Here is a 16,558-nt window from a genome sequence, read left to right as displayed (position 1 = left end):
AGATACTTGCTGTCTGGAAGAAAAGCTATGACAAACCTCTGTGTGTGTGTGTGTGTGTGTGTGTGTGTGTGTGTGTGTGTGTGTGACTCAGTCGTGTGTGTGTGTGTGACTCAGTCGTGTGTGTGTGTGTGTGTGTGTGTGTGAGAGTCACTCAGTCGTGTGTGTGTGTGTGTGTGTGTGTGTGTGTGTGTGTGTGTGTGTGTGTGTGTGTGTGAGAGAGTCGCTCAGTCGTGTCGAACTCTGCAATCCCATGGGGTGTAGACTGCCAGGCTCCTCAGTCCATGAGATTTTCTAGGTAAGAATATTGGAGTGGGTTGCCATTTCCTTCTCCAGGGGATCTTCCTGACCCAGGGATCAAACCAGGTCATATGCATTGCAGGAAGGCTCTTTACCATCTGAGCCACCAGGGAAACCCATGACAATCCTAGACAGTGCATTAAAAAGCAAAGACATCACTTCACTGACAAAGGTCCATATAATCAAAGCTATGGTTTTTCCAGTAGTCATGTACAGAAGTGAGAGTTGGACCATAAAGAAGGCTGAGTGCTGAAGAATTGATGCTTTCAAACTGTGGTGCTGGAGAAGGCTCTTGAGAGACCCTTGGGCAGCAAGGAGATCCAACCAGTCCATCCTAAAGGATATCAACACTGAACATTCATTGGAAGGACTGATACTGAAGCTGAAGCTCCAATACTGTGGCCACCTGATGTGAAGAGCAACTCATCGGAAAGCACTGATGCTGGGAAAGATTGAGGGAAGGAGGAGAAGGGAGCAACAGAGGATGAGATGGTTGGATGGCATCGCTGACTCAACGGACATGAGTTTGAGCAAACTCCGGGAGATGGCGAAGGACAGGGAAGCCTGGCATGCTACAGTCCATGGGGTTGCCAAGAGTTGGACATGACTTACTGACTGAACAAGTCACACTTAACTGCAAGGGAGGTTAGGAAATGTAGGCCCCATGACTTGCTGGAGCTGTTATTACTGTGAGTAGGCGAAAATAGATATTGGGGTACTTAGCTGTCTCTATCACACCATCTTGTTGATCTTAAATGCTTTATGCCACTGATGTCTCATCTTTAAAATGAAAAAGATAATAGAACCTCCCATCATAAAGTTACTGTGAATGTGAAATAGTAATAATCAACATAGAAGGGTTAGCATACTGTCTGGCACATAATACTCAAGAAAGTAAATAATTATTTTTCTTCAGATATTTTCTTTCGCTTACTGATTTCCCTTCAATTGCTAAAAATTTTATAAACTGTTTTGTTCCCTTTAGTTTACTGATTTTTCCCGAACCACATTTTATCAACATAGAGTAAACAGACTGATCCTCTCAAGTCACTGCTTTCAGCAAGGCCCCTCCTCTTTCTAAAGTTCCTAACACAAACACACAACCACACACACACACACACACACACACAGATATTCTCTCTTTTTCAAAGAAAACTTTACTGCATGTTACTCTCTAAATTCATGTGCAAAAAAACTCCTAAATCTATGCAATAACCTCTAAAAATCCTCTTTCCTTACCTCTTCAACACTTTTCAACAATATCCCCACTATGATCCAATGCAGACAATACCAATGATAACAACTACAAACCTGATAATAATAAAAAGTACTAAATTAATAGAGGCTATCACTTTTTGAGTTTTTGTCATTGCCAGATAATGTGCTATGGTTTCTCATGAACTCTCTCCTATTTTAAAAATATAGTTGATTTACAATGTTATGTTAATTTCTACCATACAGCAAAGTAATCCAGTTACACACACACACACACACACACACACACTCTTTTTTAATATTCTTTTCCATTATGGTCTATCACAGAATACTGAATATAGATTCCTATACTGAATAGGGTTCCCAGTAGGACCTTCCTCTTTATCCATCTTATATATAATAATTTGCACCTGCTAACCTCAACTTCCCACTTCATCCTTTCCAAAACTCTCTTCCCCTTGGCAAACGTAAGTCTATTCTCTATGCCTGTGCTAACTCTCTCTTTTAACCCTCATAATAATCCTGTGAGGTTATCAGCATTATTATCCCCACATTATAAATTACAACTAAAGCTTAGAAAGTTTATACCCAAAGTCACACAGTAAGTATATGGCAGGGCTGTGATGTGAACAGAATTCTTGTTGGACTTCAGAGATGTTCATTTAACCACTGTGTGACAGGTGTCTTGCACAAACCTACCAACTTCATTCTCTGTACACACCTGAGTCATCTAAAATTCTTCTTCTAATCACATCCTGCAGAGTGTCATTAAGGAAGGTCTAGCTCATTTCTGATCTCTTCCATGACCCCTTATCAGGTGTAATGTAAGAATAATCACAGTAATTATAATAATAAAGATAATAAACAGCAAAATCACACTTATATATGACAGCATGCAATTCTCGGCATCATATACTAACTCATTTAACCCTCACAACAACACTGTGAGTCAGACGGTAACAGTCCCCATTTTATAAGGAGAAAATGAGACTGAGACAGGCTAGACAACTTGCCCAAGTTCTCACAGCCAGGAGATGTCAAAGCCAGGATTCCAACTCAGGGTCCCTGGATGCAATCTTGTGCATTTCACCACTAAACCATACTGCCACTCATTTATCTTCTGTACTTTATCTCTTCCCTGACAAAATATATTCTTCCCATAACCCTTTCTTGGGCTTCCCTGGTGGATCAGATAGTAAAGAATCTGCCTGCAATATGGGAGACCTGGGTTCAATCCCTGGATTGGAAGATCCCCTGGAGAAGGAAATGGCAAGCAACTCTAATATTCTTGCCTAGAGAATTCCACGGACAGAGGAGCCTGGTGGGCTACAGTCCATGGGGTTACAAAGAATAGGACATGACTAAGCAACTGACGCTTTCAATTTCACAACCCTTTCTTAGATACTTAATCATATAGAGCATTATACTATAAAACAATATAACCATTTAACATATTAAAATATCACACACAAGATATATGAGTAAACTAAATGTGGCATACTTTCATAGTGGAATATTATTCAGCCATAAAAAGGAATGGATTTTGATACATGCTACAACATGGACAGACACTGAAAACATTATGCTTTGTGAAATAAGTTAGACACAGAAGGACAAATATTTTAAGATTCCTTTACATGAGGTACTCAGAATAGGCAAACACAGAAGGACAAATATTTTAAGATTCCTTTACATGAGGTACTCAGAATAGGCAAATTCACAGAGACAAGAAGTACAAGAGAGGCTACCAAGGGATGGGGGCAGGGGAAAAGGAGACCTACTATTTCAAAAGCATGGAGTTTTTGTTGGGAATGATGAAAAGGTTCTGAGTATAGATATTGGTAAACTTCATACAACACTGTGAATGGATTTAAGTAAGAGAATTGTCTACTTCTGAAGGGTTAAAATGATATTATATTTTACCACAATAAAAAATATCATGCACATTATTTGACAGTCACACTTCACAGACTCTTGAAGGCTGATGAAAACCTTCTAGGACCAGGAGACAGTAGGATATTTTTACATGGTTGGTTCATAGTTCTTTAAAATTTGTGGCAGACAGAAAATGAAAATGTCCACTTCTATGAAACACCTAAACAGTAAATCCAAAACCAAGTCTTGCTTTCCCAATGTGATCAACAGTATTTGTAGGAAAATTTTTGTACACACACACACAAACACACATACAAACAAGGTGCTCAATAAAATTTTGCTTAATTAAATAGAATATTCAAAGCCTCTCAAAGACACAAAACACAAGTAACCTTTGCAATTATTTCACCAGGATTCAAGGGAAATTCTACAATCTTCATTTTACAAATGGGAAATATATGGCATGACGAAGAGAAGCGATACTATTTCAATAACTGGATATCTGACACTGAGAGCTGCCTCACATTTGTAAGTTACTGAATCACACAACCTTGAAAAATGCCTCAAAACATCACCCATGATACTACATTCATCCAAGAGAGTAAATCATGGGTCCCCAGGAGTCTGAGACTGGCCGCTGCGCTGAGATCAGGCCTGAGCTCCTGAGGCAGGAGCGCGGACTCTGAACTGCTAGAGCGACAGAGAACCTCAGGGCCCAAGGAGTAAGTAAATCAGAGCAGGGTGAACACTGATTGTCACCCGCAGCCTTCCTCGTCTAGCTTTCCCCCCACATGATTCAAAACACCCTCCAAATTAAAAGGGGAGTATTTGAAGACCATAACTCAGGTGAGATAACTGATTATTACCCACCCAGCAATGACCATGATGGGAAAACAAACAAAGCTAGCATCTGTCCTTTAAGAAAGTGACCTGAACCCCTTCTAAAGAAGCTCCAAAACCCTGTCTCAAGTGAGACTACTGGCTCTCTAGCCAAACGCTCCCCCACCTCTCATCACTCAGCCTCATCCCCTTTACTGACAAGGGCAGAAACATGGAATTTCTATTCTTGCTCTTTGTTTGGTTTCTATTGGAGGTACAAGTGATTAACAACCATGGAAATACTAAAAGCTTCATACCAGAGGAAAAAGGATGCAATAAAGGCTAAAGTATACATCAACTGGACATTTAATAACTGGAAATATCACTGAGATATCTTTGTATTTCTTGGAATAAATTCTAAAAGGAGTTAAGAATCCTAATTAGAAATGAAGAATTGTTAATATAATGGTATACTATAAGATTATTCATACTTACATATCTGAAGAACAATTTAGGATTCTTTTAAATTTATGAAACAATCAAAAGGTTACATCTTATATATACAGGAAAAGAATACCACTGAAAATCATCCAAATCTTCACTGAAGTTTTCAAGAAATGAATGGATCTATCAGCTTCCTGAAGCAGCTCATCCTTACCCCCCCTCAACCCCCGCCACAATAGCACATTCTGTTACTAACAACCATTGACCAAAAGAAGTGAACGTCACTCAATCGTGTCCAACTCCTTGAAACCCCATGGGCTATACAGTCCATGGAATTCTCCAGGCCAGAACACTGGAGTGGGTTGCCATTCCCTTCTGCAGGGGATGTTCCCAACCCAGGGATCAAACCCAGGACTCCCACATTGCAGGCAGATTCTTTAGCAGCTGAGACATAAGGGAAGCCCAAGAATACTGGAGCAGGTAGCCTATCCCTTCTCCAGCAGATCTTCCCGACCCATGCACGAATCTCAAAACAAAGCAACTGGGACATGCGGAACTTAGGGAAACAAAGCTTAGGTAGAATTTATTTTGAGTTGCAGCTGATGCTTAAGTTATAATGTAGCCCAGCTTTGCCTGATATTAGAGATTTATCTTTAGAAGTTATACACAGAAACATTCCAAACTGTGTCAAATCCAGACAATGAATCTTTTACAGATATTATGACAATCAACTGAATATTAACATACCCAAAGGAATTCAAGGGGGAACAGAAGGAAAGTGGAAGCCAAGAGATATTAGACAGGTCATAAGAGGAAAGTAATCAGTCAAAAAAACAAATAAAGGCAATTAGCTAGATGCCAAGTAGTGAGAGAATCCTAACAGTGAGCTTGGTGATCATTAAAATTTAAGGAAGCAAAACTCCTCCATTGGGAGGAGTAATGTAGTGTGTCCACAACATAGCTGGACACGTTCATTAAACAGAGTGGAAGCAGGGAGATAATAGAGAAAGACCATGTTTCATGACATGTGTCTCAAGAGTGGAAGATATGTGCTAGGTTAGAAAATAACTGATTCTAGCTCTTTTATGATCCTGTTGCCTGAGTTTACCTCAGACACCTCATATACCCACCAAACCCATTCCTTCTAATATCTTCCCACTAACCTATTAAATCACGAATACCCCTTCACTTCATGACATACTGCCTACATACCCTACGACACATGCTTCTTGTCATTTCAAATACAATCATTCAACTGAAGTTATGGCAAATATCTGACACTCTGTGGGGAAGAGACTAAAGGGCTCAAAAGGATGAACATGATCTCAGAAATAACTTTTGGCAGGGCGGGGGAGTGGGGGTTGGTTAGAAACTTGTATGGTTTTCTGGGAAGTGGAAGACAGTTAATCCCTGCAGGAGTTCAAGGTGGCTCTACCTTTTAACCCAATCTACCACTTTTAAAACAATTTTAGCTCCCAGAAGATCTAGAGAGTTCTAAATACATTAAATAAGAGATTCCTCAATAATTTCATATGTATTTAACTTCTTGGAAATTGATACTTCTAACCCAACAAAAAGTTCCAAGACATTTCAGGTGCCTGAAATCCAACCAGAGTCTTTGGCAGATGGGACTTCCTGGGAAGAAGAGAAGCCCAGAAGCATAACCACAGGAAAACTGGACCGTGGAAAGAAAGAGCGTGAGGAAGAGATAGGGGAAGGACTTCCGGACCAGCATTTGTAAACAGCTTTCAGAACCTTTCCCACCAGAGAAAGGATTCAAAGAGACTATGGTGAGCTCTTGAATTGTCTACCCTACTCCACAGTGGATGAATCCCAGAAAAGTAGTCTTATAGTTAATAATACCTAAAGGATTCCAGGAACAGAGACCAGTATTGTGACCACCGAAAATTTATCATTATTCTAAAGTTCTTCCTCAGGATTGAAAATAGGAGTCATTCTTTCAGAAGTCTTTCCCACAGCAGAGTGCCACAGAGTCTCCTGCAAAATTCACTTATCCTTCATTCAGGTACCATCTCTTCCAGGAAGCGTTCCTCAACGCCCTAAGATGGGAATCATAACTTCCACTGTATTCTCATAACATCCTCTGTAAAGTTCCAGCTAAGCATTTAATACACGAAAAAGTCAACAATACTTTATCTACCTCCCTAGACAGACTGTGAATGCCTCAAGGAAGAGATTTCTGATGCATGTAATCAGTAAGTACTCAAAAAAATATTTTTTTGATTCAATGAAAGATCATCTTTCCTCTCTGAAGATACTTTGAATTACATATGTCTCTATTGCCCAAGGGATCTGAGACATTTCAACTAAGCTGGATGGAAGAGAGTAAAACACGGCAGAAGAGGAGAGTGTCAGCCTCTAAGAGAGTTGAGTTTAATGCCTACATGCTACTTTGCCAAATATGTGACTCTGAGCAGGTTACTTACCTATGCTTCACTATCCTTACCTGCAAAATGATGGGAATAATGGTAGTCATCTCACAGGCTGTTGTGAGGGTTAAACAATGAGACATGTGCAAAGTACCTGGCAGAGTGGCCAACGCACCCTAATGATCAATAAATCTTAACTGTTATTGCCAAGCAGAAAGAGGGCAGACATGCACTTAGGAGACTTGGATGCTACATCTCCTAGGATTCATTTGCTGGCCATGTCACCTGGAGTTAATAAAGCACAATCTCTGGGAGCCTCAGTTTCCACATCTGAAAAATAAAGTTGAGGAAAACAACCTGCTTAACCTTGCCAGCTGTGTGAATCAAATAAAGTCAGATATGTGAAGCCACTATAAAAATACTACAAATAGGTAAAGTTTACATAACATGGAGCTCTGAAGTTTTTGTTCTGTATAATATATGTCTGTCTAATGAGAAGCAAGCAGTTCTCATCTCTGCTTTCTTCACTGAGGTGATGATTAATACATATGTGCACATTATTTTAAAAATGAAAATCTCTTTCCAAAGAAGCAAAACATTTGATAAATGCTCTACATGGCAAGTTATTTAGGTAGAAGAGAAAAAGGATTATATTAAAATATACGTAAAAAGAAAACATGGATTCCCAAGCATTCCCTCTACCCTTTATATTTTCACAATCTTTATTAAAGCATTTACTATACTCCTGCCTACAGTTAAAAAAAAAAAAAAAAAAAAAACTCTCATCAAATTATAATGCCCAGAGGAAAAACACTATCTTGTTTATGCCCCCAATTTGTAGTACAGTGCCTCATACTTAGAAGGCCATGTTTGTGGAATTCAGGACAAATACACTATCATCATTTACAAACAGCCTCTTCTCTGAATGTAAAATACTCATTGTCTCTACAGCTCACTTGACAATTACTATGAAAAAATCATGTGGCATTTCTTGGAATACTTTTAGAATACTGTGCAGATTCGTTGCTATTAAAACAACTATAGATGTACTATAGTCTTTTCATATGCAGTAAACCCCTTGAAAGCAAGATCCAGGCCTTATATTTTCTTTCAAATTTTGTATTATTTAGCATAACGTCTCACATACAGAGGAGTTCAATAAAGAGTTGCTAGCTGGTCAGTCATAGTATATATGGCAACTTGACATAATCATTATGTTCAAGGGGGAAAAAATGGGAAAAAAATTTTCTTCTTGGTATTATTGACCTTCTGCTTAGTTTTCTATCTAGAAAACAAGGAAAACTATAACTGTTAAACATTTTGCAAGAGGACTAATAAGATCACCTGTAATCACTGTTGTGCTTCAGGGCAAAATGATACTCCATAAATAGAAAATTGTATTAAAATATGCATTTCTAGAAAGCCAGGGATGCTTGTGCCTGGGGTTCCTAAACTCTGACCAAGACAAGGCAGAGCTTTATATGAGCTGGAATAAGCATCCCAGGGAGGGCACTGAAAGTGATAAACATTTGGAAAAAACCATTGTGGTGTTTAGACTTAATTCATTTTCTACCAGTGGCAAGACCTGGGGTGACAACATTTGTGTGGGTTTGTCTTAAAACAATTCTCTGGCTGGAATTAAACAAGTAGCCTGGCTAGATGCCAATTCAACAACTTTCCCCTATTCATCCATTTCTGTAAATTGAGCAGACCAGACCATGTACATTCTGTGTCACTGAGGATGCTGGTATTAGGAAGAAGAAATAAATTAAGTACAATTATTTGCCCTTATTTTTAAAACAACTAGTACTACACATGCATATCTTTAAACCACAATGCAAGGTAAAGAATCTCAGAGGCTAAATATAAACTGAGTTGATTTTTGGAGCCCTTTGTTATCACAGTAACAAGTATTGTGCTTATTAGAGGCCAAACAGTGTTCTGCATGCTTTGCATATGTTAATTTACTTATTCCTCATAATATTTTCATTTCATGGATGAGAAACTAAGGCACAGAGAGGTTGAGTCACTTGTTCTAAATCCCACAGAAGAGCAGAGCCAGGATTTGAGCCAAAAGAGCCTAGCTCTAAAGTTTTTGCTCTCTGAATATGCTGTATCATATGTCCATATAGCAGCCAGCACAGATATATGCAATAACTGTTTGTTAAATTTAATTTTATACCTAATTTACATGCTTGAACAAATTGAAAAATATTTTTTCACCAAAACCTTTACATAAACCAAACAATTTTAAGTCTTAGACTTCATGGTTCAGTGCAGGGAAAAAAGCATTCTGTTAAAATACTCTAAAACACTGTGAAATAAGGGGCGTACAAACTTTTTTTCGGTAAAAGTCCAGAGAGAAAACATTTTAGGCTTCTGGCTTAAACATCTCTGTAAGAACTACTCATCTCTTCTCTGTGGCACAAAAGCAGCCACAGATATTATGTAAATAATAAATTTCAAAGTTTACTGCAAAACGAGTAGAAGGCCAGATTCTGCTTAAGGGTCTTAGTTTGCTCACTCCTACTCTAAATGAAAACAATATATACATAAACAAAGCTCTACTATGGCAAAATTAGAACAACTGACGTACCAGAAGCACACTGCTTAAAATAATTTCTCTGGTTCAGACAGTGATTCTCAGCAAGGGGTGATTTTTCCCCAAAAGCAACATCTAGAGACAATTGGGGTTGTCACAAGTAGGGGATTGTTATTCGTCATCTAATAGGTAGAGGTCAGGGATGCTGCTAAATATCCTATATTACACAGTACAGTCCCTAAAACAAAGAATTATCCCATCCAAAATGCTAATAGTGCTGGGGTTGAAGAACTTTGATTTCAAGAACAATGATTTATATAAATAATCTTTTCTGTCTATTTGCCTTAAAACAGCTTTTCTATTTGGTCCTGAAATAACCCCATAAAGAAGATAAAGTAGGCACATTTATCTGATTTTCTACAGAAGAAAACATTCAGAGAAGCTAAATGATACAAATCAGTTCACAAAGCCAATTATGTATCAAAGCAAAAACTCACAGTCACATCCTAAAACCTGGGTTCATCCCCCCTTACTTTATAGGATTTTAAGACATGCTTATAACAGATAAACTTGAAAAAATGCTTTTATAATTGTATTGTCAAAATATAAGGCTATTAATAAAAACACTGAATTCCATATTTTAGGTCTTGTTGAACTGGCTGCCCTCAAAACGTCTACAAACATAAATGCTGCAGAGGGTGTGGAGAAAAGGGAGCCCTCTTACACTGTTGGTGGGAATGCAAACTAGTGCAGCCACTAGGGAGAACAGTGTGGAGATTTCTTAGAAAACTGGAAATAGAACTGCCATGTGACCCAGCAATCCCACTGCTGGGCATATACACCGAAGAAACCAGAACTCAAAGAGACATGTGTACCCCAGTGTTCACTGCAGCACTGTTTACAATAACTAGGACATGGAAGCAACCTAGATGCCCATCAGCAGATGAATGGATAAGAAAGCTGTGGTACATACACACAATGGAATATTACCCAGCCATTAAAAAGAATGCCGAGTCAGTTCTAATAAGGTGGACGAAACTGGAGCCTATTATACAGAGTGAAGGAAGTCAGAAAGAAAAACACTAATAAAGTATATTAACGCATATATATGGAATTTAGAATGATGGTAACAATGACCCTATATGTGAGACAGCAAAAGAGACACAGATGGAAAGAACAGACTTTTGGACTCTCAGGAGACATTGAGGGTGGGATGATTTTACAGAACAGCATTGAAACATGCATATTATCATATGTGAAACAGATGACCAGTCCAAGTTTGATGCATTAAACAGGGCACTCAAAGTCAGTGCACTGGGACAACCCAGAGGGATGGGATAGGGAGGGAGGTGCAAGGGGGGGTTCGGAACAGGGTAACACATTTACACCTGTGGCTGATTCATGTCAATGTACGGCAAAAAAGATGACAATACTGTAAAGTAATTAGCCTCCAATTAAAATAAATTAATTTTTTAAATACCTCAGGAAATTAAAAATAAGATTCAATTCTGGGAGGTACAGTACAAAGGAAATTTAGAAATGTTAAATCAATTTTCAAAAATATCCTAGGAGAGAATCATCACAATTAACACATAACTCAGCAGATTCTCCCCTCCTATTCTCTGCTGACTCATTTAGAGAGTCGCCTATCAGTCCCAATATTCCTTTCAAAGCACAGTTCTTAAATTTCTTTCTTAGAACTGAATACATAGAACTACTATGAATACTATACTGAGGCACATTTTTGATGGAAACGGAAATGTACTTTAGTTTCAGTCTGCAGAATCAGGGAATATGGAAGAAAGAAAGTCCAGAGTATTCCCTCCACTGAAACTTACATGGGACAACAACTGTCCTAAAATATAGCTTCCATCAAAGGGAATCGTTTTGAACACGTATGACAACTCCATTCTCACAGTACCAGAGCCGCTGGTGTTTGTGGACTTTGGCAGAATTAAGCAGCCATGGGAGCTCCCAGGTCGTACTTCTGGCTCTATCAGCTCTAGCTCTCCTCAAAATGATTTCACCAGAACCAGAAGCAGAAAAACTGACCAGTTTAGAAAGACATGAAATACTGCTAGATTTCAAATGAAATTATTCTTTCCATACAATTCTCTCTTTTACCTTCAGTCCCACTCAATAGTACAAGAAAATGGACTCCTACCTCTTTAAACTAGAGACTTATCAACTACAAAACAGTATTTCAATTCAGAGCCTGCTTTAAGTATATTCTTGATGTGTTATATCAGGCCAGGACAGTTTGGTCTCCAGCAGAGAGGAAGACAATCTATCCTGAATTATCAAAGATGTGGAAAAGTCCCATGACAATACAATTATATCAGGTCTAGGTCTCTTGCACTCAGTATTAAATAATTTTAATTTGCATTTTCTGGCAATTTTTTTTTAACAAAGTAAAAGTTTCATGTGTGTGTGTTTGTTTGTTTATGCCAGTATTTGATTTTCTAAGCTCTTTTTGTTGAGACATACTGAACTTGAAATTTTTATACCAATACTTTGCCATATATAGATAAAAGCTCTAAGACTTCTGTGTTAATACTGAACAAGAGAAAATATAGTACTTCCTTCAAAAATATATTAGAACAATTTGAGAATAAATTAAAATTTTAAAATAATAATAAATTATAAAATGAAACTTTTGGAGTATAAAACAAATGATGAAACATATGATTTTTAAAATTTTAGTAAATACTTTTTTTTTCAGTGAATTCTTAATTAGGTAACAAAAGCATAGTTTGAAAAAGATAACTAAGTGACACATTTCTGAATGGGTTAGTCTTTCTTTCACCGTCAACAGAGAGCTAGGCTGCCATCTTCAGATTCCTTCCCTCATACTCTCTGAGGGAAAAACACCTTCATTTGTTGAGAATTCGAGACTCACAATGACTGAGAAAACCAAAAGAAAACACCTGCCTAGGTTATAAGTTCATAGATTCGCTTTCCCTTTATTCTGCTTTCTCACCCAACTTCATTATTGCCTCAAACAATACACCAAAAGGGAACAAACGATTCCCTTTGATGGATGGTGGTGGTTGTTTATAGTCGCTAAGTCGTGTCTGAACTGTGCAACCCCATGAACTGTAGACCACCAGACTTCTCTGTCCATGGGATTTCCCAGACTAGCACAGTGGGTTGCCATTTCCTTCTCCAGGAGTTTATTTCCCAGCACCATGGTACCAGTAATGTTCTGCTATCAGGGATGATAAATATTAGGAAATTATGGATAAGCAGCAGCACAGTGGTTTAAGAGGCACATTATGGTTTAAAACAAAATTTAAGAATAACATCTCTAAATATAACCTGAGAATTTATTTGGAATAGAGTCTAGCTACTTCTACCAACAATTGTTTCTCCTTTGTTCAGAAAGATCAGCCTAATCAACTATGGAGGTCAACAGAATGATAGATGTCACAGACAGAATCTGTCTCTCTCTAGGGGAACTTTTAGCAAACCTTGAAAGTGAGACAAGGTTATATGAGGTAAAGAAGCAAACTGATTAAGCTATATATAGACTTGATTCGATGGAAATTTTAAATTCATCTGGCAGTAAAACTATAGAACAGCATAAGGAGTTCCCTTAGGCTGAGGCAAAACATCACAGCCTTTACAGAAAGCACCAGGGTGGCCGGCTTGCAGCTCTAGGGTGGACCTTTGGTGTGAAAAAGGAGGTCACAATGCAACTGAACAGTAGGAAGATTAACATAGGTTTTTTAGACATTATCACAGCCTCAAAGAGTGGCAGGAGTAAACTGTCCTTGCCTGTCTTTACATGACTTAAATTTTCCTCTGTTCAATTTTCTGGAGAAAACTCTAAGGAGAGAGGAGAATGTTATCCTTATATCTTTCTCTTTAGGTGGAAGTGGTCGCAAAAGGTTGCAGTGTAACTCTTTGAACTGGGAACAGTAAAACTGCAGGAATTAAGCTAGACTGCTCTTTCTTCTGAGGAAGCCAGCTGAGGTTCATTGCACTGGGTCTGTTCCCTGACCCCAAACTGCTGTGGTCTATTTGCTTCCCAGGGGCCCATGATCTTTCTCAGTCAGAAAGTAGCCAGCCCTCCTGGAAGACCAATCCTCTTTTTCCAATGTGTATATCCTGAAGCAAAGGAGAGTGAGTGAGTGAGTGAAGTCGCTCAGTTGTGTCTGACTTTTTTCGACCGCGTGGACTGTAGCCCACCAGGCTCCTCCATCCATGGAATTTTCTAGGCAAGAGTACTGGAATGGGTTGCCATTTCCTTCTCCAGGGGATCTTCCCGACCCAGGGATCGAACCCAGGTCTCCCGCATTGCGGGCAGACACTTTACTGTCTGAGCCACCAGGGAACAGGATAACCTAGCTCTTAAAACTTGCACCATACTTCTAGAGGGAGAAGCTTAGAATTCTGAGGCAACATCCCCAGTTCATCTGAGCTTGGCATAAAGAAAAAGGAACCATGGGGATCCTAGCTTGGGTCGTATATGACAGAGAGAGCAGTAAGATGATGTAATTCGAGTACAGCCTCTGACCTAATCTAGACAGGAACTGTTTAGCAAGACACAAGCACCTGGTTTTACACCAAGGCCATGATGGAGGCACAGGTCCCCAAAGTGGTAGACTGGAATGAAGGGGTTGGGAATAAGGTCACAGAAGTGAAGAGAAGAATTCCTGGAGGACAGTCTGCTGGTATACAGTGTATCACTGGTTCAGGCAAGAACTGGCATCTAAGCAAGAGATACACATGTCTATCAAATAAACGAAAGTGATAGTTGGATCCAGCATATGAATACCATGTCACGAGGCTTCAATCAAGGCATTTACAATAATTTCAGCAATTTCCAAACTGTTGGCAATTTCCAAACTAAAGATACTAGTCTGCCCATGGCCCTGAAAAGTTCAGTAGAGAACCCCGAGCTTCAGCCTGGGCTAACTTTTCATCAAGTACTTAGGGAAATCATGGGCAACCCAGCATCATTTTCTATGGGCAACTGCAAAGGGTCCTGCACAAGTCATTCACGTTGACCTTTCTAGATACAATGTGGATGTAATTTTGTCCCTGTGCAGTAGTTACGTACTTGCAAAATAATTCATGTCATTTAAGAGAATATATACATGAGATATGATCCTGCCTTTACGATCCTATAGCTGACTTTCAGTGATAAAGATTCCTTGATTTGCTCAATCTTTGAATGGCTGAAGAATTCAGAGACACAAAACTCCCTTTACAAAAATGCCCCTAACTCATTAGTACAAACCTCCAGACTCCTCTTTCATACCAGAAGCAATGCTACTTGTAGGTTTATAAAAATACAACTGCTGACTAGCAGAAAAGTGCTCTCAAATCTGACCTTACTTCATCCATCTACAAATAATTCCAAATTTCTCGAATGCTCAGCAAAGAGCTTCCTCAGGACCCAACAAAGAAACTTAATGTGCACTGTTTCCTTTTATTTCAAACTTTTAAACCTAGTACCAAAGTTCTATTCAGATTGCATTCTTATCAGGCTCTGATTCATATTTCAAGCTTTTGCCACTAAATAGCCAGTTGAAGGGTATACTAAAAAGAAGGGTATACAGTGAGGAGTGAAAGAAAGAGCACCATGGGAATAGTATCCTTGGTCTCCTGTCTTCAGTCATTACTGCCCTTATTTCACCCATCCTGGATATCACCAAATTAGTATTTCTACAAACCTCCATTTCATGTTTTTATTTTCTACTTTTTGCTATCACTATAATTCTATGTATGTGTGTGCATGCTCAGTTGGGTCCAACTCTTTGTGACCCCATAGACTATAGCCCGCCAGGCTCCTCTGTCCATGGGATTCTCCAGGCAAGAATACTGGAGTGGATTGTCCTGACCTTCTCCAGGGGATAGTCCCAACCCAGGGATTGAACTCACATCTCTTGTGTCTCATGTACTGGCAGGCAGAGTCTTTACCCAACGGCATCACCTGGGAAGCCCCTTCTAGTTCTTCTGCAATGGACACATATAATGACTTTATTTTTTTTTTTTTCAGTCAAAAGAAAACTCTGCTTTCAGTATTTCATTCTCAGAGTAGAGTCTAAATGCACAGCCCTCCACCATCCAGGCCCCCATGCCGCCCCACTCTGGCAATTCATTTGACCTTCTACAGTGACTCCTACACTCTTATTGATTGATCTACATTTCTTGAGTACAAGTCTTTGTCTCACCATTCCTGCAATTTGTTCTTGCTTCTCTACCACAATGCATTCCCTAGCCCTTCCCTTATCAAAATCATCTTCACCTTCACAGATTACATCACCTTTGATGTTACTTACATCTACTATAGACCAAAAGTGAAATTTTCCTCTTCCTTAAAATGTCTCTGCAAACTGAGAGCCAACTGATAATTTACTGGCATAGATTATGAGTTGTTTTCCTATGTAAATACTACTTATACCTTCACTAATCTCATTAAACATTAAAGAAAAGGAACACAACTTGCATTTTTCTTCTTGGCACATAATAGATGGTCAATGAATGTTTGTTGCATGAATCTCTAAACATACTTAAAAACTTTAACATATAATTAAACCAGGTACTTGATAAACATTCAGTATTTACATGATTCTGGAGTACAAGGGCTTTTGCCATAAAGCTATTGAAGGGTATCCTACCTACATTACTAACATATTATGGAGCATTTTAAAGCTTGAAGAATGTAGATATTACTCACTGGTGAGTTAAGCAGCGATGGAAAATAGTTACAATTGAATATGAAAGATAATTTGTACCTTGGCATAATTATAACCTTTTGAAAAAGGATCTAAACATATACTCCATTGATTTAATGTTCATATTATTACTTCCCAATGCTTAACTCTAAACAAAGAGTTCTCATATATAGAGAAAGAAAAGGTATAAAGTAAAAGAATGCTTGCTGTTTTCTCTTTTGTCTTTAACTATAGCCAAGGGAAGCCTAACAGGACACACTGCAATGCCATAAGCCAGGCACCCTCTTGCT

General features: G+C 38.7%; 1 protein-coding gene across 3 annotated transcripts in view; it reads right to left on the bottom strand.

The window, feature by feature from the left end:
- RABGAP1L (RAB GTPase activating protein 1 like) overlaps positions 1-16,558 on the bottom strand; it is a 671,327-nt gene that overhangs the window by 311,206 nt on the left and 343,563 nt on the right. The window lies entirely within an intron of this gene.

Source organism: Cervus elaphus, chromosome 14 (assembly GCF_910594005.1).
Source record: "Cervus elaphus chromosome 14, mCerEla1.1, whole genome shotgun sequence".
Taxonomy (NCBI): domain Eukaryota; kingdom Metazoa; phylum Chordata; class Mammalia; order Artiodactyla; family Cervidae; genus Cervus; species Cervus elaphus.
This window is presented reverse-complemented; position numbering and strand designations above follow the sequence as displayed.